Here is a 26496-nt window from a genome sequence, read left to right as displayed (position 1 = left end):
TTCATAATCACTTTGAGATTTTTAAAGCTCAGGTGCCCATTGCAAGATGGGGCACTTCAAGGTTGTGCCCTGCTGCCAGTGGTGGCAGAGCTGCAGGGGCACAAACAGGCGCTGGCACATGGTCCTGCCCTGGCACGTCCCCTCAGCTGGGCAAGCACCAGAGCCCACCCTCCTGCCACTGGAATTTGGGGGTTTTGAGGAGGGAGAGTCCTGCTCAGATTCCCTGTGGGAAGCAGTGGGACTCCAGGCTTGGGTAACTCATGGAGGCAGGGAGGGGGACATGAAGCTGCATTCCTCATGGGTGAAGGATCAGAGAAAGGGCTCTCACTGCTTCTCTGCACATTATTCAGCACATAGGAACACGAAAACAACTCAGAGCAAATCTGCTCTGTAGTATTAGGGATTATGACTCAGAGATTTTTTATTCCTCTCCCTGTGACTCATCTAGTGCAGCCTCATGGCCCAGATTCAGAACAGCCTAACCTTTTTGGGCTCCCTCTGCCCAAAATCCCATTAAATTGCCCTTTGCAGTCAGTGGTGAAGAATTCAGGGGATTTTTCCCTTCCTTCCCCATCAGAGCAGGGGCTGGAGGGAGGGACCACGTGCCTGTGACAATGCTCAGCACTGGCAGAGCCAGCACAGCCCCGTGACCAGCTGCAGCCCAGGCACAGCCCAAGGGGGTTTTAATAAATAAATGTGAGGATATCCATGGCACGGGGGACAGCTGGCTGCCAGGTGCTTCCCGGGAGGTGCAGGGCTGTGACTTCAGAGAGGTGGCAGTCATTTGTCTGTCACAAGAAGGTAACAAGATTACAAGAAGTCTGGAAATGACCCAGTTTACCTCCTGGGATGGGTTAGAGTTTACTGGGAAGGAATCCAGAAGCAAGGTGGGGCTACATGTGAGGTTTCTAGCTAGGAAAACTACTTTCTATCTCCTCTGCACTTTCTGCATCACTGGTGATGAAAGATTCCTCAGGTAACAAGGCCCCCAAAAGCAACCTGGCACCCTCCCACCTAACAATTTTTAGAGAACAGGCTCTGTAGCTGCAGAATAAGGGGAAAAACATTATTTTGCAGAGGATATAGCCAGGGCAGCCTCATCCCACAGCCCTGAGCCCCAGCACAAAGTGATCCGGGCTAGGCTGAACCAGAAGAGTTTTGTGGCCCCTCTGTGTTGGGATAATAATAGCAGCAGATGAATTCCACATTTCAAACAAGGGTAAGATATTAAACAGAGCCTCTGTACAGAGATTAGGTGGAATAAGAAAAACAATAAATCCTTATGTTCTTGGACTTGAAGGGATTGGCAGGGAAAGCCAGGGAGTGGGGCCCCAGCACTAGCACAGTGCCCTGCATAACCAGCTGCCTGTCCAAAGGATGAGGGCTACAAAACACAGAGTACAGAAAAAGCTGAGAGACCTTCATCCAGGTCCACTCCAAAATCACTGCATTCCCAGGATGCCGCACCCTGTGAGGTCCCTGCTTGTGCTGCCTGCACTCACACCAAAAAGGCACCGTAAGGGCGCTCCAGCTTGAGATGTCAGGTGAGAAGCACCTCTTACCTCCTCTGGCCCCTCACATGAATGAAACACAGGGAAAAAGCAGCAAAGAAATTGTTTTCCCTTATAGAGCTGTATGAGGAGAAGTTACAAAAGCATGAGCCCTTTTCCAGGCTCCTACAGGAATGATTTTAAGTCTGAAAACCAGAAATAAAGATTAGTAAAGGCAGGAAGAAGCATGAAGAAGTGGAACCTCTTGCCTAATTTTTTTTCTTCTTTTTTGCTTAAGACTATTTCTGGTCTGCTTGCTCTAGAGGAAGGCACTGGCTCCCAGTATAGTTTTCAACCTTTCCACAAACCTCTTCGAAGCTGAGCTTCCCCCCTCCCTAGCCTGGAGGCACCTCACATTGCTCCCTCCTGTCCACCTCACCTCTTAGGACCTCTCTGCATGAGGCAGACACAGTTTCAGCCAAAAGACTGAATATCAACAATTGAGATTCCATCTAAATATCCTCTTCCTTAAAAAATAGCTTTAAGATTAATAACTGAAGACAACTACCTTTGAAGACTGAATTTACTATATGGAGGAAAGCCCAAGCTTCACTGATGGATGTTGATGTCCTGTGGGACAGCAATTAAGCTAAAAACTTCACTTTCATGTTTAAAATCATACCCTGTAAACAGTATTTCTGTTATGTCCAAAGGATCTAGTAAAACTAATTGGTGCAAAGGGACTCCCATATTCTGCAGAGGGAAATCTACCCTGACACAGCCACATTATCTGTTAACAATGCCTCATTTTGCAATAAACCCCAGCTATAACACTGCATGGTATTGCAGGGAGATAAGCATAACTAATGCCAGGGTTGTTCATGCTTCCAGTTATCCTTGACAGTAATTTATAAATTTATAAAATTCTTTATAGGACACAGCTATGAATAACATTTGCTAGAAAGAGCTCTTAAATGTGCTTTAGAGTTTCTAAACCTTATTTCCTTATCCAGATTATTACATCCCTTATGTAAGCCCTGGTGACACTGGAAATTAAGTCACCTGTCTAGAATAAAAGTCACTTCACCCTTATGCAACCACAAGTCACCTTTATCAAGGAGGAAGGCAGCAGGAGGTACTGACAGAAGGACAAACATTGACTCCAAAATGTCAAACAAGAGCTGGGAGAAGACAGGCAGCAAGTGACAAAAGGAGGAGAGAAGGTATTTACAGCTCTGAATCACAAATTTCCCCAGACATCTTTCATTAATGATGAATATCATAATTTCCCTAAATAATGCAAGGAAAATTAGTTTAATCATTTAAAGGCATCATCAATAATAAATGCCTCAGCTCCAGATGCTAACCTCCCCATTCCTCCATCCTCAGAGACTGTTTTAGGGAAAACAGTAAGACTGCTGTCACATTTTAATTTTGGAAAGATGCTTCAGTATCAGGGTCAGGAGAACAAAAGAAGTGCCCGGGCCTGAGGCCTGTCAATCTGAGCTCCTGCTGGGTGTAAAAGCTTTTTGCACCAGGCTGCCATTCCCGGTGATAAAGCAGCAATCCAAGCGCTGTTCTTGTTTGCTCAGGTGAAGTGCTTACAGCAGAGGTATGCACCGAGATAGCTGGGGGCAGATAAGAACAGAGAGCCCTTCCCACCTGCCAGGAGAGGGTTCCAGCAAGGACCTGCAAGGGTAAGGAAGAGGCTGCTCTGGAGGCAGCACATCCATCACCTGCAGCACAGCAGGTGCAAGGCTGATGCCACATCTGAGTGCACCCAGCTGCTGCCTCAGCACCAGCATCAGCATCTGGATGAGAAGGGGAAGCAGAAATTGATGCATGGCCACCATTCAGTACCAGACTGCTCAGAAACGAAGAGCAAAAGGAGATTTAAGAGCTTTGAGCTCCATTGTTGCAATGCTGCTGGCAAAACCCACCATGTGCCCAGGAGCATCCCCTACAGCACAGGAAATCCAGAGAGATTTCCCAGCTCACCTTGACCTGGGTACTGTCTCCTCTGAGCCATCTGCCACCTCATCAGCACACAAGTCACACCTTCCCTGAGGTGTGGACTCCTTTGCTCTGCCCTGACAAAATCATTATCCCAAGGGCTGCTGCTGCCATGGCAACCCCAGCCACTGAAAACAAAGGCAATAAATTGGTTGTGCAGGACTGGTGGGAGGAACTGGGCTCATTTGGGGATGTCCTACTCACAGCAGAAGGGAAAGGAAAGGGGGTCAAAACCCAAAATCATGGGGACAACGTTTCCAAAATGCACATTTGTCAGAAAAGCCTTTTGTCTGCAAATACAAGAGGGATGCAAGAAGCAGGAGAATAAATCTGCACAGAACTGGCACAGTTTTGACTTCCAAATCCATATTATGACATCCTCAAAATGAAAGCAGGGTGACCACCAGCAGAGACAGAAACCCAAAGCAACCACCAGCATGTGATTCAGTGTTTCATGGCAAGGAAACCCAGCCTGCTGCCTCTGCCAAATTTCTATCAGGGGCTGGGGTGGGGCGAGGTTTGTGCCACCAGACCATGATTTCTATTGTTTCAACTTTTCTCTCTTCCCTTGGATTCAGAATCTGTGATATTTTAAGCAACTATGCTAAAAAAATACCCAGAATGTAATGCCTGTTTGTGCTGCCCATAAAAATCTTTTCCACTGGAACAAAGATTTAAGCCTCTGACTCAAAAATGACTTTACAATGGGGGGCTGATTATCAAGAGGGCCAGAATATCCTCTTATTAGAAAAATGTTCACTGGGTTTCCTGAACTCTGCATGGTGGTGTTAACTCAGTGGCTTGTTTGGTTGGATGCAGGCAATGCCAGCTGTCTCTGACACAGGGGAAAAAGCAGCTATGCATTTTATAATACAGAAAAAGAGCTTAAGGTAAGCGTGTGAATGTGTGGCATGTGTATTCATACACACACATACATGTATGGATACACACATCCTTCTAATCATTGTCAAAAAAGATACAGGAAAGAAAAACTCAAAATCACAACAAAGGACGGGAAGGACCAAAGGATGCACTCCACCTGCTTGTCCCAAGTAAAACAAACCTAACTAAGGCACTATTTTAAAAATATTATTATTATTATTTGTCTATTGCAGTAGCAAGCATCATGGGGGACGATTCAAGCCCTATTTGTACAAGTCTGATGCAAACCCTTAAGGCAGTCTGGAAGATTCATCTGGCTTTCCTTAGATTGACATAAAACTACCCCTATTCATTTTAGCCAAAATGAAGTCTCTTTTGTTTAAAGATTTGTTTCTATTGGTGCAATATTGATTTGCAGACAGATTATGTTACAAAAAGGGAGGATGTACAGGCTGGGCAGCACCCAAGCCCTGGTCCATTCACAGATCAGGTGTCTGGGGATGTCTGTCCTTCCATCCTTAGGAAGCATCTCCCAAGCCTTGCTGGGTTTTTTTGGGCTAGATCAGTTCCAACAGCCCCTGATGCTGGGCCTGCCTTTGGGGTGAGCTCTACCCCAAAGCTTTGCACCAATGATGGCCCCATGGCAACTGTGTGTGCTTTGTGCCACCTCCGAGCCTGCTCTGTGCCAGCAGCTCCAGCAGCAGCTGCCCCACAGAAACTCTGCCCTTGCTGACCAAGCATAGAGGGGAAAGCTCTGTGTAAAATGCACTGCTCACTCTTAGGCAGCAGGACAGATTAGATTTTAAGGCAACAAGTCACCAGCTATGAGCCAAAAACTTGCCTTCATACATGTCAGAGCAGACTCCTATAACAGAGACATCTTTCTCAATCCCACTGACCAGGATCTGAACAAGAACCCATAAAGGAGAAGTTCTGGAAGGGTTCCTAGGCTATTTTTTAGGTTACGGAGCAAACAGTCAAAGTTTGGCCTCACAGCAAGCAAAGAAATAATATCCAATAACTGCATCCAAATTAAAAAAAAAAAAAAATTACCCCAGGGAGCCTAGCACACTGTAAAACTCTTATTTACAAGTTTTTTGGCTGTTCTTTCGTCACCAGAATTTACTGGAAAAACTCAAAAGCAATCATCATTTTACAAACATGTTTTGCTCTGCACAGTTCCTGCACCCAGCTTCACAGGGAGAACATCAACAGGAAGACAGGAGTCCACTGCCGCCCCAGGAAGCTGCAGTGTGCACTCCTCTTGCCTTGTCAAAACCCCACCTCTCAATTTATATACTCTGCAATAATTATTTTGCTAATCACAGGCTGCTCTGTGCTTCTCAACACTAATTATTATTATTAGAGTTGGCTCAGCTACAAACGCGCTCACTTTCCAAACATGCGGCGCTGGGCTGGAGGAGAGGGGTGGGGGGTTAATCCTTTACTGGATGCAGCTTAAGGCACTGAATGGTATCCTGGCCTGTAATTTCTTTAAAAAGGAAAAATAACATCTTTCAGGAGATTTTCCATTTTGAGTTAGCACAGAATCACCACAAAAAGAAAAAAAAATACTGGGTAAGGCAACATAACACATACTATGATCTTCTTTCAACTTATCAGCTATATTTATCTCTGAACTGCAGCATAGAAGCATATTTCACTTAGAAAAACTTTTTAAGCTGTTTAAAAGAGACACTGAAGTAGCAAAGGCCACACACTTGGATACTGGAGGGGAAGAAAGGAAAGATTTATATGTTCAGATGCTGTAAACTAGCTGGAATCTGCCACCTACAACTCATCGCCAAGCCCTCTGGTGAGCAGGCATGACTCGGGCACAAGCCAACATGAGCTTGAAATGCTTTGGTAGAAAGCTTCTCATATGACCTGGCTACATTTTAGCCATCTATTTCACTTTCACACACAGTTTTGTTTTATTTTGTTTTGAAGCACCTGCCTTTGACCAGGGCCAGAGACAGGATGCTGGCTGCATTGCAAGCCTCAGCATTGAATCTAAAAGGACTTGCACAGTGACAGCTCAGCATTAAGCAGACCTCGCTGTAGAAACAAATGTTCTGAGCTGTCTGCCAGGTTACCTCAGCCATGATCTGCTCCTTATGCTTTCCAAGGCAAGGTCCTTGGCATCCCCCAAGTCAACCAGTGTCATTCAGTGTCCCACCCTGAGGCTGCAGCTATTAGAGAAGTTCAGGTGCCACCACTACTGTGTTCAGTGGACTGACAGCACCAAACTCATGAGGAGATAAACAGCCCATTCCTGAGCCAAACTAAACAGGGAAAAAACAAAAAGAAGCAACTATTTGGGCAAGCAAGGGTAATGGAATTGGGCCTGAGTGTCTTGAAAATAGCACACCACACCAATTCTCACTAAATGATCCCTGGGCACAAGAGGCATCAGCAGGATCAGGTTATAAGCATGACCTGAAATAGCCCCTCATCTAAGGGGGTTGAGGGGTGGGGGTGAGAGGCACAGGACACTTGCATGACTTGTGAAAGTCTGCACTGCAGAGGGGGAAAAAAAGAAAAATAAATGAAGAGTCATCCTGGTTGAAACATGACACTGAGTGTTCACATTTCACATACGGAGCCTCACGTATTATCATCAGCCACATGCAGGGAACAGTCTGGAGTATGATTTCTGTTTATTCACCTTGATGACATCCCTTGAAATATTCTGCTCGGGTTACATCTTTCCAAGAAACAAAAAAACCTTCTTTCCATCTCTTGGAAGGAAAGCCCCTCCACAGGTCTGAGTGCCTAAACCACACTCAGCAGAGCTCACCTGCCCTGACCCCCTGGGAGGGCTGGCTGGGCACGATCAGGAGTTGCCATGCACAGAGAATAACCAATGACACAAACTGGGGCTTAGAAGCATTTCAGGATGGGAAATGCAGTGCTGAGTCCTGAGATTTTTGGTGTGGGGGGGGGAGAAAAACCAAAACAGCTGTGCAAGCAAAGTCGCCCAACCAATGCGCTTGCTGCAAGGCTGATGCAGCTGAGAATAAAATGTCTGCTGTCAAACGATATTGAGCATATTCTGCAGCTCACCAACAAAGCCTTTCCCATTTCAGATCTCTTTGTTTCTATAATCAAAAGCAGTCGAAATGCTGTTCTACTGTCTACAAGTCAACCCCTAAAAGAGGCAGTCTGGCAGCACTCACTGCCTGCACAGACTGGGAAATGCTGCACAGGGCGTGTCCCCAGCTCCCAATGCTGCCTCCTTGCTCCTCCCACGTGGCATCTTCTTAGGGGGATGGGGATTGCTCAAATCAAGCCATCACCAATGCACACACAAACCCACCAGCTCAACTCTTCCCACAGCCAAAAGCTCTGCCATCAGGGCATGGCAGCCCTCGCAGAACCACCACACACCAGGACCTCAGTCCCTTGCAGGGCACAAACACAGCTGGAAACAGGTGGAAAAGGCCTGGGCTTGCAGCATGACAGAGAAGGCTACTAAAATTAGTGGCAGAAAGATAAGAGGTAACAGAAGGAATGCAGAGTCTGGGCTTGGAGTGCAGACTGCACCCAGCAAGGAAGGAAACCACTGATCCTGAGGTGTAGGAAAACTGTGGCCATTAACCTCAATTTTATTGTTAACCATCAGATCTCAGAAATATGTGCTCAGCCACAGCAGCTGCAATCCAGAGCAGGCAAGGGAAAACAAAACATTCAGGCTGAGAATAATTTAGAAAGAAGGGAAATGAGAGTAGTTCCAATTCTAATTCCTTTTTTCCAAGAATTAAGGGCACAGCTGCTGTCATTCTCAGGTCATCAACTCTTGGGGTGTGCTGAGGAAGTTAACAGGGTGCCTGGCCAACCTGTCCTGGTGAGAGAAAGGAGATGCCATGCAAAATAGAAATTATAAACCAACCTGGAGAAGAAATGTGTGGACAGGAAGGTAAAGAATGATCAGCCAGAACAGAAAAGAAAGGAGAAAGAAGGTAAGAAAATACAAGGGAAACAGGCCTATGAAAAACACCAAAGGCATAACACTCCAATACAAAGTGGAACAGAAACAAAGAAGCGGAGAGAAGCTATGAGGAAGAAGCAAAGTTAGAGATACATAGGCAATTATGCTTTCACATATACATATAAAATACAAGTAATGTTACTTGTATATAGATATCTTATACAAACACAAGTAGAAAAACTCTGCCATGCTTTATCTACATTGCCCTGGACAAAAGCAAATTCTCTCCTGTGAGTGTGGTGAGACACTGGCACTTGCTGCCCAGAGAAGCTGTGGATTCCCCATTCCTGGAAGTGCTCAAGGTCATATAGGATGGGCCTTCAAGCAACCTGCCCTAGTGGAAGGTACCCTGTACACAGCAAGGGAGTTGGAACTACATGATCTTTAAGGTCTTTCCAACCCAAACCATTTTACATTTTCTATATCTATATAGAGTGATTCTTTATCTTAACCACCAGCCAAGTCAGCACTGACAGTTTTCAGTGGCATGGAAATGCCTTCTGTACACTTCTTGTACCAAGCTGACTGCCAGTTTTACTGCTATTCAGAGCTGAAACAACACAGGAGCTATTAAAGAAAACTCACTGTACAGCAGCATGTTTATGGTCATTGTGTGCACAAACAGCCACAGATGCCCAGGAGGAATATCAGCACTGTTAGTTATTGGCATTACATACAGCACCACCAAGAGCTTGAGATACCAAACGTGTCTGTGCTGGATGTTATGTAAAAATAGAACAGAAAGGTCAGACCCTGTCCCAGAGACCCAATGACCTAGGGTAAAACCAAGATAAAGATAGAAAGCAGAAACAAATAAGGCAGGCTGACCAGAATGGAGCCATGCCAAAGGAGACACTGTCAACTCACCATACATGGCAATCCTGGATGGGCACATCTAAGAATCCTGCTTTAGACAGGAAGCTGGGAAGGGATCAACCACAACACAGTGGGAGCAAAGACCCAGCTATTCCCTGTTCTCTGAACTCCTGCTTAAACCACTAATGGGTATGGTGTAAAGATCCCCCACTACTGAAACAACCAGCAGCAAGCAGTAGCCCACATCAGAACCACCACATCCATCAAACCACACAGAAACAACCCCTAACTGAAGTGGCCACAATGTCCATCATGACCTTGACTTCAAGATTCCTCTTCTAACTGCTAGTTTGTTTAAATATCACATTTTGAGACACATAAAACAGATGAGGACTAAGAGTCCTGTATCAATTTACTTGGAATCTGTGACACCATCCCCCGAGATCAATGAGGCAACATAGTTTAAAAAAAAAAAGTTTAACATGTAACACATCTGCAAAATAGTAGAGCTTTCTTGAACCTGTTAATGCAACAAGGTGCTACAAACCAGTCTTGTGACTGCAAAAAATTTATAATAATTCATCCTAGTTTGAAATGTGTGAAGAAAGGGAGGGCAGAGTTAAGGACATCCCTACCTTATTCCTGCAATTTCCTAACTATTTTTTATATTCCTAAAAGTCTCAAACCACTGCAGGTAACTGGAACTGCAGTCAAACACATTTTTCTCAATGCTGGTTAAACACTGCAGTCATTACCATATTATCTTTTGGGTACTGTATTAGCAGATGAACTAACATCTGATACACCTTCTTTTCTCTTCTTTCCTTCAACCCAGCAGTGGAGGGTCTAGGGCTGCTTGTGTGCTCCTTAACAGCCTTTAAACATCACACAAATCAATCCTATATATTTAGGAGAAGGATCTTCAGTTGAACATAACTTGGAGCAGAATATTATGAGGTTTGTGGTGATCCTTATCTCTTGAGGTTGCACAATTTATGCAAAACTGGACCCTCAGAGAGCAGAGCTTCATATCCTTGCAGAAAGTTCCCGTGGCCTTTGGCACAAAGTTTTAAGCAATCTTTCTGCTACCTGAGGCAATTCAGGGAGCACACTAACAAGAGATCAAAAGACCACAAAACTTTATCTGTATTTCCAACAGAAGCCAGCAAAGAAAGACACACAGCCAAGACGGGCTGCAGCTTCCTGGATGGGCTGATGCTGCCTTCACTCACAGGCTCCCTGCACAAGTATGGCACAGCTGCTGTCAAACCAGGACACAGCAAATGTCAAGGATGAGACCAGGACTCGGCCCATGAAGGGGTGCTGGACCTGCTAACTAACCAGAGATGAAAGAAACACCAGAAGAAGAAAGTTTATCACCAGGAGAAAGTCAAGAGCACTCCTAACCCTCCCACTCAACTGACCACCTGTGGACAGCAGGGCAGCAGCAGGCTCTTCACCCCTTCCCCATGCTTTTGGGCACTGCTGGAGCTCAGAGAGCTCTTCCTCATCAGTGACCCAACAGCACTCAGGAACTTGGCTCCCTGGCAGCAGCTGGGTACAAAAAAGGTTTAAACAGATGATCTTCACACTGTGGCCACCTGGGCCTGGGCTGCCTGGCCAGGTCACCTCCTGCAGGGCAGTGTGGGGCTCTACGTGCCAAGAGTGGTGGGAAGAGGCAATCTCATAATTTTCCCTGTGGTACCAGACACTTTAAAGAATTCATAGATGACTTCAAGCTCCTTCTTCTGCTGCCACTGTGCCCTGCCACTGTGGAAAGATGTCAGGAGTCTCTGTGCAGAACTGCTCTGCTGGCCAAGCCTCCAGTGAAGCTGCAGCCACAGGAGTTCAGCCTTAGCGCTTGGCAGCTTCTAATGGGCATCGAAATCCCTGAATATCTTCAAATAAAATATTAATGCTATAAGCAGTATTTCATGGGTCTACAGGCTTTGTCACACTTCAGGGAAACCTTAAAGAGATTTAGCCCTGATTTTCTAGAGAGCATGGATCCCATTTCTGCCCATCCCTGATGGTATCTCGCACCTTCACAGCCTGAGCTTTCTGCTGCCACAGTGGAGACAACATTTTTACCTGCTCAGCATCCAGATTTGCTAAGCAGAACAAGATACAGGTATTTATCACCATGAACATGAGCACTCCTGATATTATTACAAGAAGATGAAATGCATTATCAAGAACAACCATAAGCTCTCTCTATCTTAGTGGATCAGGACAAGTGACTGAAGGTTGTTGGATTCCTGCTGTCCATTCCCCTACCATACTGCTGTGATCCATGATCTGGTGTTACTTAACAGAGGGAAGTACAGAATTTAAATCCTGTTTATTGTAATTTGTCTCACAAAAGCAGCCAAGAAAAATAATCACTAAAAGTTATTAAGAATATCCTGCAAAATAAGGTATTCAGTAAAAATCTCTCAGGTCATCAAGATTTATAAGGAAGGCAGGAACAGTGGGTACCCACAGCGGGGTACAGGCTGAACCCCCAGAAATGTAATGTTGTGCTATGTGCCTTGTGCCAATAGCAACATCTCTGAACAGGCTACAACCTATCTCAAAGATAGCTACACCCAAATTAATACCTAGTAACCTGTAGTTTGTACTTGATACACTTAAAATTACAAAATCACTGCAAATCTCCCTTCCCTTTTTTCTCCATATGAAGAATGGCCATTGACTGTGTTATGAAAGATGAAAAGCCAGTACTCCCTCTCACCTGCCACAGTAAAATAGCAGCTAGGGAAGGTCTTATTTCCAGACCTTCAACATTTGCACTTGAAACATGCAGCTGCTTAGGAAGAACTTTTCAAAAGTTCTTTTTCTGTCTGGTTGTGTTGGTTGCACCCACCAGACCTGCCCCTTAAAGAGCACCTACACAAGTCACCACTGCAATTTCTGATCATGTCAACCACAGGAGCTCAACCATTTCTATGAGGCTCTGAGGTCCAGCTGACATTAGAAATCTGCTACTCTATGCTGTGAACAGCCATATGGGAGAGAGTGGCTGTCCTGACATATGTGCAAATGAAAGAGTCAAGCAGAAGAGTAGAAGCTGGGAGGAGAAAGATGGCTTGTTGAGCCACCAAACTCTCCCCATAACCCATCACTGGGAACCCCATCATGTTTTCAAGATGCTTGTAACAAGCAGCACTGGTAGGTCTTTGTACTAAGGATTCAAGATAAAGAAAACTTTACAAGACAAATTTCCCCTCTGAACCTGTATATCTTAATCATATTTATTCACTCTTCTTGTATATTCAGGAAAGCTGGGCCTCCTTCCATCTTTTTCCACAAATGGAGATCCAAAGCTCAGCTTTTCAGTTTTGCCTCAGTTACCAAAAAACAGAGACATGCTGGTGGGAAGAACCCTCTGGGGTCTACAGTCCAACCTCCCAGCTCATAAATAAGGCTGATTATTTTCCTCTGTAACACCAAACACATGTATATTTTTGTTAGCATTTTTAAATAATCAAATAGCAGCTTTTCAACAGTTAAGAAATGTATAAAGCCTTGCTCACCCCCAAAACCTAACTAAGAAGAACCAAAACCAGATAGGAGATACCTGTAAATCCAAGGATTCAGCAAACATCATCTTCTAAAACCCCTGAGCAGTATTCCAGTTGCCTGTGCCACAGCATGAAGCTCTTGGCTTGCTCCCCCAACAAGAACTTCTGGGAAAATGTATTTCAGACTTTCCTACTCTTATGAAGGAGGATCAAAAGTAAAAAACCCATTTTTATCATTTAAATAGGGCTGGAAAGATTGCTAAAGATTTCCAAAAGGATGGAAAGATTTCCAAAAGGATGGTAGCCTTCTGCTCTGTGTGTTAAATTAGTCACTGATAGCTATGATTACCTATTTACAACCCCAGCTGAAGCATAAATGGGTTTTGGTACATCATTTCTAGAGACTGCGATAGCATGATTACATAACTGTACAATAAACATTATCTTTATAACACAGCTTATAAAACAGTAATGATAGTTACGCTGATGAGGATAACAATAATAATACCAAAAGTCAATATCAGCAGAGACGGACCTGTGTCTTATCCAATCAGGGAGATGTCAAGGGTTCAAGCACAATCTGGGCTTTTGTGATTGCTCCACATCCCACAGGCTCAGCCAGGAGCCCAGGACTGCTGTTTCCACCATGTAAAGGAGCACACACAGACCACACAAACCCAGAGCTGCACCACAGGCAGGGACAGTGATACCTGATCTGACACTAAGCTGCAACAACACAGCACCCCGCTGAAACACATCTAGGAATAGCCACTTTTCCTAAAGCTACAGAGGCTGCAGGAGTCTCCAGCCTCCTGCACAGCCAGATGCCCCTTCCACTTGTGCATTCAGGGCTCACTCCCTGCCTGGGCAGGGAACTGTGCAAAGCAATGCAATGTATCTTCCTTTGGCTGGGACTTTGCTCAGCCAACATGTCTCAAGATGAGATGGCTGCAGTACAATCAATTCTAGGCCTCAAAATACAAAGTGCTAATCAAGAGTTTCAGGTTGCTGCTTTTTTAAAAAAAATTATGCTACTCAATGGGATGTTTCTTCTCCTTTCTAAGTTGCTGGCAACAGCTTCCCAAACAGCTGAGATCTATACAGGACCTCACAGAACACCACTTTCTCAGCTCTGGTGAAAAGATACAAAGTTTTTGTTCTCCTGACAGGGAGGGAAAAAATAAGGCAAACAACCTCTTAAATCCAGCTGTTGGGAATTCAGGAAAGGTACAAAATTATCCTAGACAACAGGCATGCTGCACTTCAGCAGGCAGCAGACAATCTGTCCTTTGCCTGCTTGGGAATGACTTTGAACCTGTTACAGAAATCCCCTGGAGCAGGAGAGCTTACAGTGGGTACCAACATGATGGCTTCTACCACTACCAAGTAAAAAATCAGGATGCTGCATCCACACCAAAGGTGTTACTGGGCTGACATACCCCTTACCCGGCCCCATTCCAGCAGTAAAGATAAACACAGATGAGGCAGGCAGCCAGCAGGCATCATGGAAGCCAGGCAGCCCTGAACAGCCATTCAGAGAAAGCCTGGAAAAGCAGACTGGACCATCCAGCAAGACAAAGGGAAGATGATGATGATGATGGGTGGCTAGGAAACCTGAGTTTTCCACCTTAAAATCCATGCACTAGACCCATTCAAAGTCTGGGGGCTCCCAACACAACCCACACTGTGCTGAGGGTCTCCAAAAGCTGCTTGCAAATCCACATGAGAAGATGTGGTCTTGCCACTCGGCTCTGTTCTATACCTGCCTCTAAGGAAACAGCCCACAGCTCCAGGTACTGCTCTTGCAGTAGGGGCCTCCTCTCCCCAAAACAGGAGAGCTTTTCAGGCTTTCTTTGGGCTTCTCTGCCATTCATTCTCACCTCCAGAAGAGGAGCTGGGTCCCATGCCTGGAAAAGCCCCCAGCTGATAGATGACAACCATAGTGATGTAAACCTCAGGCCTCAAAAGTTCACAAAATCCTGCAGCTCTTGGCCAGGTACATGACCTGGCACTGGGTATTCTTGCCTGAGACCACAAAGGAGGTGACAAGAGGCTGATTTCCAAAATATCTCACGCCAAAGATACTCTGCTGTGCAATGACACCCTTCCATGCAAAGACACAGTCCTTCCAGGGCTTTGGGCTGCTCCACTTGTCCGAGTGCTCCACACATTGCAGCTCAGCTCAGCCCACTCCCCAGCAGCACAGGTGGGCTCCCAACACCTGCACAACCCAACCTCATAGTGTGGAGAGCATGGTCAAACCTCCCCTCCATCGTCCAGGGACTTTGTAAGGAGCAGATTTGCAGGAACCTACCCAGTAATTTTTACACAAACCTGCTTCTACTGCTCCTTCCGACTCAGGTTTTAAGGCGGAAATGACTGAGACAGAACCTGCCCCTTGTCTTGGCAATTTGTTTTAGCAGCTAATCACTCTTGCCTTTAGTTTCTAATTCACCATAAATTCTGATTTGAATTATTTACCAGGCACTGGTTCTAGCTCTGCCTGTCACTGCTGCATTCAAGAACTCCTTCCTGCATGATGCACTGTATCAGCAGGAATTCACGGATCATTTTTCCTTTGAGGTGATTGGAGATTCAATCGTGGTATCTGCTGACAAATGTAAGATACCAATAGCAATGAAGATGTGACAGTACTGGCATCAGAAGGGGTGGGACAAACCTGACAGGAAAACCTGGGTGATATTCAACCAGTACACCCCCAGTACTGAGGGTATCCTACCCCGATTCACAGGATAGAACTCCACACTGATGTTCACATCCATACCCTGAATTCACATAATGAATGAGACCATCCAGGCATGCATTAAAAGGCATTCAGATCATACACATCTGGATGTTTTAGATCACACACATCCAGACCACTCCAAATGCCTGGCCAGTCCCAGTGTTTGAGTCACAGCAGGCTGCTGTGCTCAGCTGAGGAGAGCTCATGCTCCAGGTAACCATCTCAGCGCTTTTATCTGCCACCCTTGAAGCAACAGGGAAAACAACACCACCAGCAAACCGTGTTTTAAACAATCTCTGGCACTTGCCAGAGAGAGAGAGAACTGAGAACACTCCTTAACTGCAAAACTGGTAGCTCAAAAAAATGCTGTCCTCCACAGAACTGTACCCATAAGGTGAGCAAATGGCAGGCACTGCACCCCCAGGTTCAATAATGCCAGAAGCAGGCACACAGCAGCACTGCTTCCCAGGGCACTGAGCACTTTGCTACATAAGAAGATGGACAATCTCAGGAGCAGATGCACCTGTGATGAGGGAAAATAGGCCTAGACACAGTGATACTGAGTCCAAGAAACAGACTATGTTTTTATGTTTTTATTCCCTCCTCACTTGTCATAAATCTCACCAGGAGCCTGCAGGTGTTCAGAACTAAAGCTGCCAGCCACCAAGGAGACAGAAAACAACATACAAAATAAGATCAGTATCACCTTGTTGCAGAAAGGCAAAAGCTTCCTGGCCAGGGATGCATTTTCCTCTCTGCTAGCTCAGTTTGCAGCCCTGCATCCCTCTTGGATCACAAAGCAGGACATCACACCACCCCCAGCCAGCACTGAGAGGTCAGGGTGTCGTGCCCACCATCCCAGCATCTCCATCCCAGCAGTGATGCACTGAGAGCAGCACAGAGACTCCAATGAGGCTCTGATGAACCTATTTGCACTGCTGAACTGCTTGGCACACAGCTGCAGTGCACTGCACCACAAGTTCCTGACACCAGACTTTGCTAAATTCATCTGCTGGGAGCAAAAGACAAACCCCCAGTAATCCAGCAAGCAGCAGAAATGCCTCCCATGCCACAGAAAAAACCACGATTTTCCCATGGTTTGCCAGCACTACTGTCTGCATAGACTAATGGGGAAAAAATATTATTTAAGCTGTCACACTTGTAAGCACGACCTTGCAATTCTGAGTAGAGCTGCACCAGCATAATTACTGAAAAAGCGTGTAGAAAGAGGCCTGTAGAAAATGTGATACTGCAAATAATGCACTGAACACATTCAGCTGAAGGTGCTAAACGAACACAAGATGCACCAATACCCTGAAAGCACAGATACACTTTTCCTCCCTCTAGCCTTGCTCCACATCAGCTTCCCCTGACAGCAATTTCTCATACAAAAACAGTGAATGAAATATATACAGCCAGGAAGCATAGGCTGCCTTTGTAAAGCATTCTGATTAAAAACAGGAAGATATGGTTCAAATCTTTCAAAGAGTTAAGCATAAGATCCAATCTTAGAACACGAAAGTCCTTAATGAAGCAAAAAGCTGGGCTCTGGCTGTGCAGGGGCACAGAGAGGAGAGCACACCATAACACAGAGCCACAGAACTGTGCTGCCATCCGGACACACAACTCACCATCACCTCTGAAATCCATCAGCTCTAGCCAAAGGTACATTCCAAGTGTGCACTTTCACCAGGGAAGCCAATATTCCAATTTACAAACTACCTAAACACACAATTCCTCTCTGCAGCAGACAGGCCCTTCGATGGAGGCAGGCCTGAGCCTTTCCTTATTCCTGCGCTTGCAGACGGCTCTGACACCGCCGGACATCAGCGAGCCGAGGCAAACGATGCCAGATCCTCCCAGCCGAGCGCAGGCAGGGGCTGGCACTGCTCCTGCTGCCCCTGTGCACACAGCCCCTCTCCCAAGGATGCGAGACACTCATGTACATTTCACTGCAAACAGGCACAGAGGCGTTCCCACTGCCTGACAAACTCCACCTGTACCACTAATTACCTTAATGTAACTTCAAATGCACAGAGGCACAGTCAGACCAATCAGAATTACAACAATCCTAAGGTAGCTGTAAGCCATACTCCTGACTTAACGCTATGAGACGGAAGAGAGAGAGGGAAAGAATAAAGTTAGAGGTGCATTCCTAAAATTATGCTTAGTGAATATAAAATGACTTGAACCCCTGAGGCTGCAAGCTGGCATTTATTGAGATATGCAGCCCCTAGCACAAAAGAGCATCTTACTGCCCCATGTGCTTGGAAAACACATATTTGTTAAATAATTTTAACAACCATATTTGAAAGAAAACTGGATGTTTATGACACTGTATGCTTATTTATTAGTGATGTCCACACTTCAGAGCTGCATTTTTTAATATACTCCTAATTTGCAACGATGTATTTAAGTACTCTTAAAATAATCCACAGTAGTGGACTGCAGTCGGTGCAAACTGGCATTAGTGAGATTGCATTTTTGCTCTCGTGAAGAAATAAACACTCTCATCTCATGCAGCTGTAACATGTATGTAACATAATTGTATTCGTTGCATTTAGCAATGGCTAACATATTCTAACACACCCTCAGAAAAGCTCTTTTGTTCCAAATCAATGACTTAAATAACACAATTTTTTCAACATATTGATAAAGAGGAACTAGCGTAGGGCTCATGACTCACTGCATCTGACCAGATATGTGGCCAGGACAACATGTCTAAACTTGCCAACAAGGATGGGATTAAAAAGATCTCACTGAAGGCCTGCAGCATCGCTCAGATTCAATTCTCGGTTCTGCTGGGAATTCTCTGCACGATATTTTAAGATGCAGCAACCAACAGTTTAATAGACTGACATCCAAGTCTGAAAGCACCCATCCTCTCAATGGAAACACATCAGTATTATTAAGGCATAAAAATAAAATGAGGCCTATTAAAGTACTCCAAAGCCCCAAACAACTTTTTGATGAAAAGACGGTCTAAAAAATCATTTGTAGAAACGGTCCGTGGAACATGCAAAGAATCTTCTCGGTCCATTCCTCTGGCCCTGCTGATACCCAGCTCTGGACCAGGCCGAGCACACCAGGCCGAGAGCTGCGGGTAAAGCTGAACTGACCCCACACGCCGAGGCAGCAGCAGGCAGAGAGGGCAGAGCAGCAGGGCAGGGAGCAGGGCAGGCAGAGAGGGCAGAATAGCAGGGCAGGCAGCAGGGCAGGCAGACAGGGCAGAGCAGCAGGGCAGGGAGCAGGACAGGCAGAGAGGGCAGGCAGAGAGCAGGACAGGCTGCAGGACAGGCAGAGATGGCAGGGAGCAGGGCAGCTGCAGGGCAGGGAGCAGGGCAGGCAGAGAGGGCAGGCAGGAGGGCCGGCTGCAGGACAGGCTGCAGGGCAGGCTGCAGGCCGGCTCCGCGCCCCGGCCTGCGCACTGCGAGCATTTTCCGCGCACTTACAGAGGGCTCATCCGGCCCCCCTGTCACCTCCCTGCCCCGGGGGTCTCCCCACACCGCGGAACGCACCCATTTCCTCGTCCCCGCTCCCTCCCCGGGTCCGGCAGCCGGGGTGGGGGAGCTGCGGGGGATGGGCGCATCGCTGCGGGTCACTCCGAGCCGCGCCGACCCCATCGCGGCCGTGTTTGCTGTCGGACGCTGCCCCGGCCCCGTCTCCTCCCCATCCGCACGGGTCGCGGCGTGCAGTTGGTATTTTTAGGCCACGGGCGACCCAGCGCTTTAACAAAGATAAATAAATAACACGAAAGGCAACCTCCCCTCCCCCATCCGCGCTGCCCCCGCGCCAGGGCTCCGAACCGCGCCGCGACCCGCACGCCCCGCCAGGACTCGGATAACAACGCGGGGATGGGGGGGGGAAGGGAGGGGGGGGGTCTGGGCAAAGTAAAGGCAAAAGCAGAATAAACAAATAAATACCCCCTGTCCCCGCGCCCCGCCGCCTCGCTGCGGCCCCGGTACTCACCGTGGCCCCGCTGCGGGCAGGGGTCGGGGCCGGGCCGGGCCGGGCCGGGCGGAGCGGCGGGCGCTGAGCGGAGCGGGCCCCGCTGCCCATGTGCTCGCCCGAGCACGCGCTCGCCTCAATGGAACGTTGTGCTGGCGAGCGGCTCTGTGACGTCACCGCCCCCCGCCGCCCGCGGCCGCAGCCCGGGGCAGCGACAGCGGCGAGAGAGCGGCGGGAGCGGCGGGAGCAGCGAGGGCATCCACCGCATCCCACCGCATCCCACCGACCGCCCCAAGCTCCTGCCCGCATCCCACCGCATCCACCGCACCCCACCGCATCCAGCACATCGCACCGCATCCCGCCGTCAGCCCCGCCGCATCCCACCGCATCCCGCCGCATCCCACCGCATCCCACCGCATTCCAACACATCCCACCGCATCCCAACGCATCCCAGCGTCCGCATCCACCGCCACCCTGCCCTCCTGCCAGCATCCACCGCATCCCAACACATCCCAGCGTCCCGCATCCACCGCATCCCAGCGCCCCGCATCCACTGCCAGCCCTGCGCTCCTGCCCTGCATCCCACCGCATCCCAGCGCCCCGCATCCCACTGGCCCGCATTCACCGCCAGCTCCGCACTACTGCCCCGCATCCCACCGCTCCGCATCCCACCAGCGGCACCGTCCGCATCGCACCGCCGGCACCGCACAGAGCAGCGCTGCCGGCTCCGCACCGCATGGCATCGCTCCGCACCGCATGGCATCGCTCCGTACCGCACTGCCGGCTCCCCAACGCCAGTACGGCCGAGCCTCGGCGCGCCTTGAAATTTAACTATTTAAGTAAAAGACCAGATTTTTCCGGAGGCACTCCGCGGTGCGGAGGAAGCCGGTGCGCAGCGCATAGCGTGCACAGGGAGGTTGCGGGACCCAGTCCCGCTGCCTTGGACAGGCAAGGTTACAAGGAAGAGCGGAATCAGCTTCAGCATCAGTGGATGGGCAGCACGGGAGACTTCACTGCTTATCCTTTTCATCCCAAGAGAAGTCTTTGGCCGTGTTTCTCCCAAACACTGCGAGTTTGCTTCCCATAGAATTCATTTTTTTTTCTTTTCAATACCATTCTCCCAAGTGATGACATATCATGTCTGTCTCCAAATTATCACAGGAGAGAAGCATACAAGTATTCCACATACAAATGTAGAAAGTAGCTTTGTAGCCTTCCAAGAACTCTGAGAGAACATTGAGAATACAGAACAGGCTGCAGACTGTTGAAACAGGAAAAGAGCAAATCTCCAATATATGGATGGAACAAGATTTATTTGAATTTTTTGTTACTTTTTTTTTTTTTTACAAATTAAGAAAAAAATGAAATGTATCCCCTTGATTCCAGTCTGGACCCAAAAATTAAATAGAAACTGCAATGCCATGTGAGATTTTTCTCCATACTGCTATTGCTCTCTCCAGGAGGGAACCTAGAATCCTGCTGTGCCAGCACCTTTGCAGCCAGCTGGGAGCTGCAGTGTCATTTCGGCAGTGTGTTCAACCTGAGAGGGTGCTGGCATCTGTGTGGGCTGTGGTGCCCAGCCTGGGAGCTGCCACTGCCACACCAGGCTGATCAGCCTCTGCACAGAGCCTGTCTCTGTCTGCCCAGCATAGTGACATCCCCATGTGGGTAACACATGCTGCTCCATTCAACTACTAAATATGTTCCCAGCTCCCCTACATTGCTTTGACTATTTCAAGAAAGAGCTGATCTGCAAAAACTACCCTGTCACAGGAGAAGCAAGTGCTTGTGCAAAAGGCACAAAATTAGGGTATAAATCTAAGCTGCAACTTTGTGGTCCTGCAATTTAACAAGATACAACATTGGGCTGAAAAAAGAGGCTTTCCATGCTCATGGTAAGAGGGGTGGGAGCCCTGCTGAGCAGGTAGATTAAAGCTTTTATGCTGTCCCTTTCAGCAAACTGCTGCAGAGGAAGAGATGTGGAGGAGATCACTTTGGGCCATACTCCTACAACTGGCTGGAGACCAAATCTTGAATAAATGACTTCCCAAGGTCAGCGAACTCAAGAGAAAGATCAAAATCTAAGATTACTCATGAGACCAAAGGTTCATTTTATCAGCTGTAAAGGGCCAGGTGTTGGAGCACCCTGACACATTTTATTGTGGAGCACACTGACACAATTTTTTCTGGAGCAGTCTGACACACTTTTTTCTCCAAGTCCATTCCCACTCCAGAGTTTGGGAGAAGCAATGGCATTAAACTATTATTATGCTTTCATATGTGCATTGATTGCCCTTAAATGGGGCCCTGATGGTTCCTTCACAGCTCCTGGTGGCCAGAGCAGAAGAGAAATTTGAATCAAATAGCTCTGAAAATTGAGTTTTCATTCCTCTCTCCCTAGGACTCCCTTCCTTCCTTGGCAAAACACATAGAGAATTTGCTCTTAAAACATCAGCTCAAATTAATACAGGTTTTCCTGATGCCACAGACTTGCCCAGGTATTACAAGCACCAGCAGCATGGCTGTGAACACAACTCTGAGTGCCATGAGAAGAGATAGGTACTACATGTCCAATTCCTGGCATGACAAAGCCAGGAAAATAGCATGAAGAGGGGTGAAAATGTTTGCCTGCCTGTTGACACACAGAGAAGTCAGATGATGGTGACACGAGGTTACCCAGATGTGGCTCCTCTGTGACCTGTGGCACAAGGACATGCTGTTCTCCTCCTCTGCAAGGCAGCCCTGAGGTTTGGAAGTCAGACCCCACATCTCATAAAAATTCACAGAGCACCCTTATACCTTTGCAGGGAGGCTGGCAGGGGGATGGCACTGACCACCAAGCATTTCCCCCTGTGATGGCAGAGTTGGGGCCTCAGTAACTGGGGGAGACCCACAGTTCCCATCCCGCCCAGGGTCTCTCAGTGCAGGAAAAATAAAAAGACCTTCTTTCCACAGGCATGTAGAATATGCCTTGTGCTCTTATCACTCAACCCTGCAGGCTATCTGGTGTTTGTACTATAAAAATCCTCTCGTAATGTGATCTGAATAGTCTCATATCAATAAAGCACTCAAGTGTAATCACTCTTACGACAGCTTAGCACACTTACACAAGGCAATTGCATTGCTCTAAGTTCACCTCTGCAAATTAAACAGAGCAAAGTCAAGGCCAACTGATGCAACACGCTCTTTCGAGGTCAAAAGAAGATCTGAGGCAAAGATCAGGGGTCAGGCTGCAACGAGGCTGTGGCAGCTGAAGCATTCCACCCTCCAGCACTCTGCTTCAGCTTCCCCGCCTGTGACCCCACAAGCTTTGCTGGCAGCAGGCATCACATGTGTGCTTCTTAATCTGTGCCAGTGGAGCCAAGGGAGCTGTGATGTGTCCTTTGGGGCTACTAGAGTGTGGAGGTGACAGCTCCCAGCTGGTCACCACAGGCAGCTGGAAAGTGAAGTGCCATCAGCCAGGACAGGTAGGTGCAGCAGAGGCTGGAGCAAAGCACCAGACATTCCCTGCACACATGGGCCACGGAGAGACACAGCAGAAAAAACAACTGAGTGTGTAATCATAGCAGTAATTACACCTTCCCTCATCCAGGGATTAAGCTTGTTCCAGGTTAATTCCAGAGCTCTCCAAAAAACCCTCAGTCATCTCAGACACTCAGGAGGAAAGGTTAGGTCATTGCATCTGCTCCTCTCCCAGTAGAAACCAGCATTCTGCACCAGCCTGCCTACAAAGACATTAACTTCAACATCAGTGTCTTGTCCTCACTTCACCTTCTTGGATATTATCTTGGAGCTTTTCTTCTCTGAAGATTAGAAACCACCTAATTGTCATCCTGAATGCATTTACAGCCAGTTACACCCATTTGTTCTGCAGCAGGTGTTATGACTTGATATCACCAGCTCTTGTCGTCACTCTTACACATACCTCTCTGCTATATTTACCAGTATCAAGTTCATTCTGTGAGAAAACAATGGTAAAATGCAATGGTGCTTATTGTAATTAATTTATTTTCCCAGTCTTCAATTTTAAGTACTCATATTAATTTAAAGAAAAGGCATTCCTGTACCCCAAGAGTGACCCATCTCTAGGTGATGATGACTCACCTGTGATTTCGGTGGGGAAGATCCAAGAGCCAGGAGCAGGAGGCAATAACAGAAAAAATAAAGACTGGAAAGTTTATGAAGCTGCTGGAAAGGCTTGCACTGCCTTCTGTGCCCTCTCAGTGTTCAATGTGAGAAGAAGAACAGATTCTGGATAGCTTAGATGTGACTCCAGAGCAGAGAAAGGGGATATTCAGGGTTGGTATGAAACACAGAAATAACAGACTTATCACTGATGGCCCAGCTACTAGCTACAGAAGCATGGGACTCAGATGCTCCATATATTCCCCAAGTTTGTGGCATAAAAAATAATTTTAAAAAAAAGAAGAAGAAAGAAACACGACTTTTCAAAGAGATGTCTTCCTGCATGTGCAGCAAGACTGAACTAGTAGAGAGGTACAAAAACTCCATTAGAGATTATGCAGAGCATTTAAAATTGCTATCTTGAATGTGATTTAAGAAAGAAGAAAGCCCTGGAATAAAGTGAAACCAAATGTCTGCATTACTAAAGTTGGAAAGTAGACTCAGAGATGACCACGCTTGAGTTTGGGGGAGGGAAAACCAAACTGTGAACCAAAGGTTTTACATCATTAGTAAAAAATAAAATAAATTCTGTGAACAAGAAATAAGAGGGAATTCAAGAGAGAGGGAGGCAGCACCATTCAGGTCCCAGCCAAATTTCCCAGGAAGATCCTGAGAAAGGCATTGACTAAATCCTTGGGGAGAAGGAGTTTGTTTTGTCTGAAGGGTGAAAGATCACAAGGGAAATCACATGCCTGGGAGAGGAAGTGGTAAGTGGTGCTGTCAGCAGGGATAGAAAGCCATGGACATGGAGATACCCTTGGATGAGGGATAAGGGCCTTAGGTCTGGTCACAGGGAGCCCTGAGCCCACACAGAACTGCTGTCTCAACAGCAGCAGAGGATACACAGAGCAGGTGAAATGCCACCAGTCTCCAGAGGAGAGCAGGGTGACTGCTTCTCTGTTTCTGAAGGATCCAGCTCCAGGGAAAACAGCAAGATCTCTGCTTTCCTCACACAGAGATCCTGTTGCTAAATCTCAAAGAGGAAACTGTTTAACTTGTCAGTTACTCTTTGGCACCTGTGATTGTGTTAGGCTTTATAAACAGGTTGGACCAGCCAAGCTGGCAGACACCACTGCGGTATCCCCAGGGTCCTTCCCTTTCTGTTTACTTTCCTTTTTTAGCCTTTACACTAATCTCTTCATCTATAACAAATATACAGCATTCATGTGAACAATTTTCAAGGGAGAGTGACATTGGCAGCCCATGGACTGTCATGACAGGCCTGTTGACACATCCAAGCCACATCCTGAGCTCTGGGCAATGCACAGTGCTCCTCCAGCAACAGGAGGGAAGTGGGCGATGGTGTGTGAAACCTGTGCTGGACCTGGTGTCCTCCTCTGCCTCCTTTCAAGAGCAGTTGCTATTTATGCAGTCATGTGTAAAATTCTACTTTCCCACAGTGCCTGCGTGGGCACAGCCGTGGGGCAGGCACTGGGGCTGATCCTCTGGGGGCTTGGACAGGCTGGTTTGTGGCTGCACATATGGGATCTTCCTCAGAGGCAGCTGGGAGAGTTGTGCTCTCATTAGCACACTGGTGACAGTGGCACCCCTGCCCATGTTTCATACAAAGACCCAGCACCGCCCTAAGTGGGAGATCTGGTCCAACACCTTCCTTTGCATCTCTCTGCTGCCTGGAGAGTGACTGCACCCTGAGCCCTTGGCCTGTCCTGGCCCCTTTCTTTCCAGCCCCTATGTCAGAGAAAAAGATGTGCACCACAGCAGGACTCTGCCCTGGGATTTTAAGTCCATTTCACAGTCATGATGCTGCTGCTCTTATGCTACAAGGCACAGGATATGAAGGTAGGCAAACTGGTTAACATCCACTAAAGAAACTCCACCAGTACTGGAGAAAAGACCTACAGGGAGGCAGAAGTATCTGTGGTGAGCATAAGCTGCTCACCAGTGTAGGCCTGGAGAATGTCCCATTTCAGCCCTGACATCATGATGAACATCTATATTGCTGGTATCCTTGCTGTACCAAGAAGAGATTTCAGCAACTGCAGCCCAGCCACAGTACTCACAAAGATAGATAAGCATCAGGCTGTGCCCCTGCCATATCTCACATTATGATAATCAATGTTGTGTTGTGCCATGGAAGCAGAAGAAATGGAAACAGCTGAGTAGTAGTGATCAATGAAGTCTTAAAATGCCCTTAAGATGTATATATATGCTATATCCAAGTTCACAGATATGTAAACTGAGGTGCAGATATGTAAAATACCTTGCCTGTGGCCATACAGAGAGCACACATTGACTCTGGCGTAACTGGGAGGCACTGGAGTTCTGACTCCCAGTCTCTTGTTGTGAGTCTGGGTGACAGATGGCCTTGGTTAAGAGAGTGGATTAATGGATAACCATGGCTGGCATCTCCACAGTATCACCATTCACAGCTTTTAATTGCTCTTAAACAAATTCAAAACGAAATTACACATAGGAAGATGGGAATTGCAGAGCCTTAGAAAATACATCCATGTTCTTCCTCATCAAATCTAATTAGATTTGCCAAAATCAGTGTGCATTGATCTGTAATTCAAACAATATGCTGATAACAAATTTTTGTGATAGACATGGTTATAAAGCTACTTGACTAAACTATGAATTAGCCCCTTCAGCAGAAGCTCTGAGCACATTTTTTCAGCACATCCTTCCACAGATATCTTTTAATCCCCAAATCAACAGGTGATCCCACTGTTTAAGGTTCGCCAGGCTCTCTGCTGGGCATCCAGCAGAGAAGCAAGGCAGGCAGCATATTCATGTTGACTATCAATCTTCATTAAAATCAACACACTATCTTTAACCACCCATCAAAGCAAACTGTAGTAGGTGCTGGGAAAAGACCTTTCCACTGCTAGGCAGAGCAGCTCCTTTTGCTGTTGTGCTGGGCAGCTTCACCTTGGCAGT

At 47.1% G+C, this 26496-nt stretch overlaps 1 long non-coding RNA gene across 1 annotated transcript in view; it reads right to left on the bottom strand.

Moving 5' to 3' along the window:
• LOC102075101 (uncharacterized) overlaps nt 1-19717 on the bottom strand; it is a 124386-nt gene extending 104669 nt beyond the window's left edge. Inside the window, exon 1 of the long non-coding RNA XR_270429.3 lies at nt 19432-19717. This is a non-coding gene — a long non-coding RNA (uncharacterized LOC102075101). The remainder of the gene's footprint in view (nt 1-19431) is intronic.
• Nucleotides 19718-26496: the final 6779 nt, after the last annotated feature.

The sequence above is a fragment of the Zonotrichia albicollis genome, chromosome 1 (assembly GCF_047830755.1).
Source record: "Zonotrichia albicollis isolate bZonAlb1 chromosome 1, bZonAlb1.hap1, whole genome shotgun sequence".
In the NCBI taxonomy this organism is placed as follows: Eukaryota; Metazoa; Chordata; class Aves; order Passeriformes; family Passerellidae; genus Zonotrichia; species Zonotrichia albicollis.
This window is presented reverse-complemented; position numbering and strand designations above follow the sequence as displayed.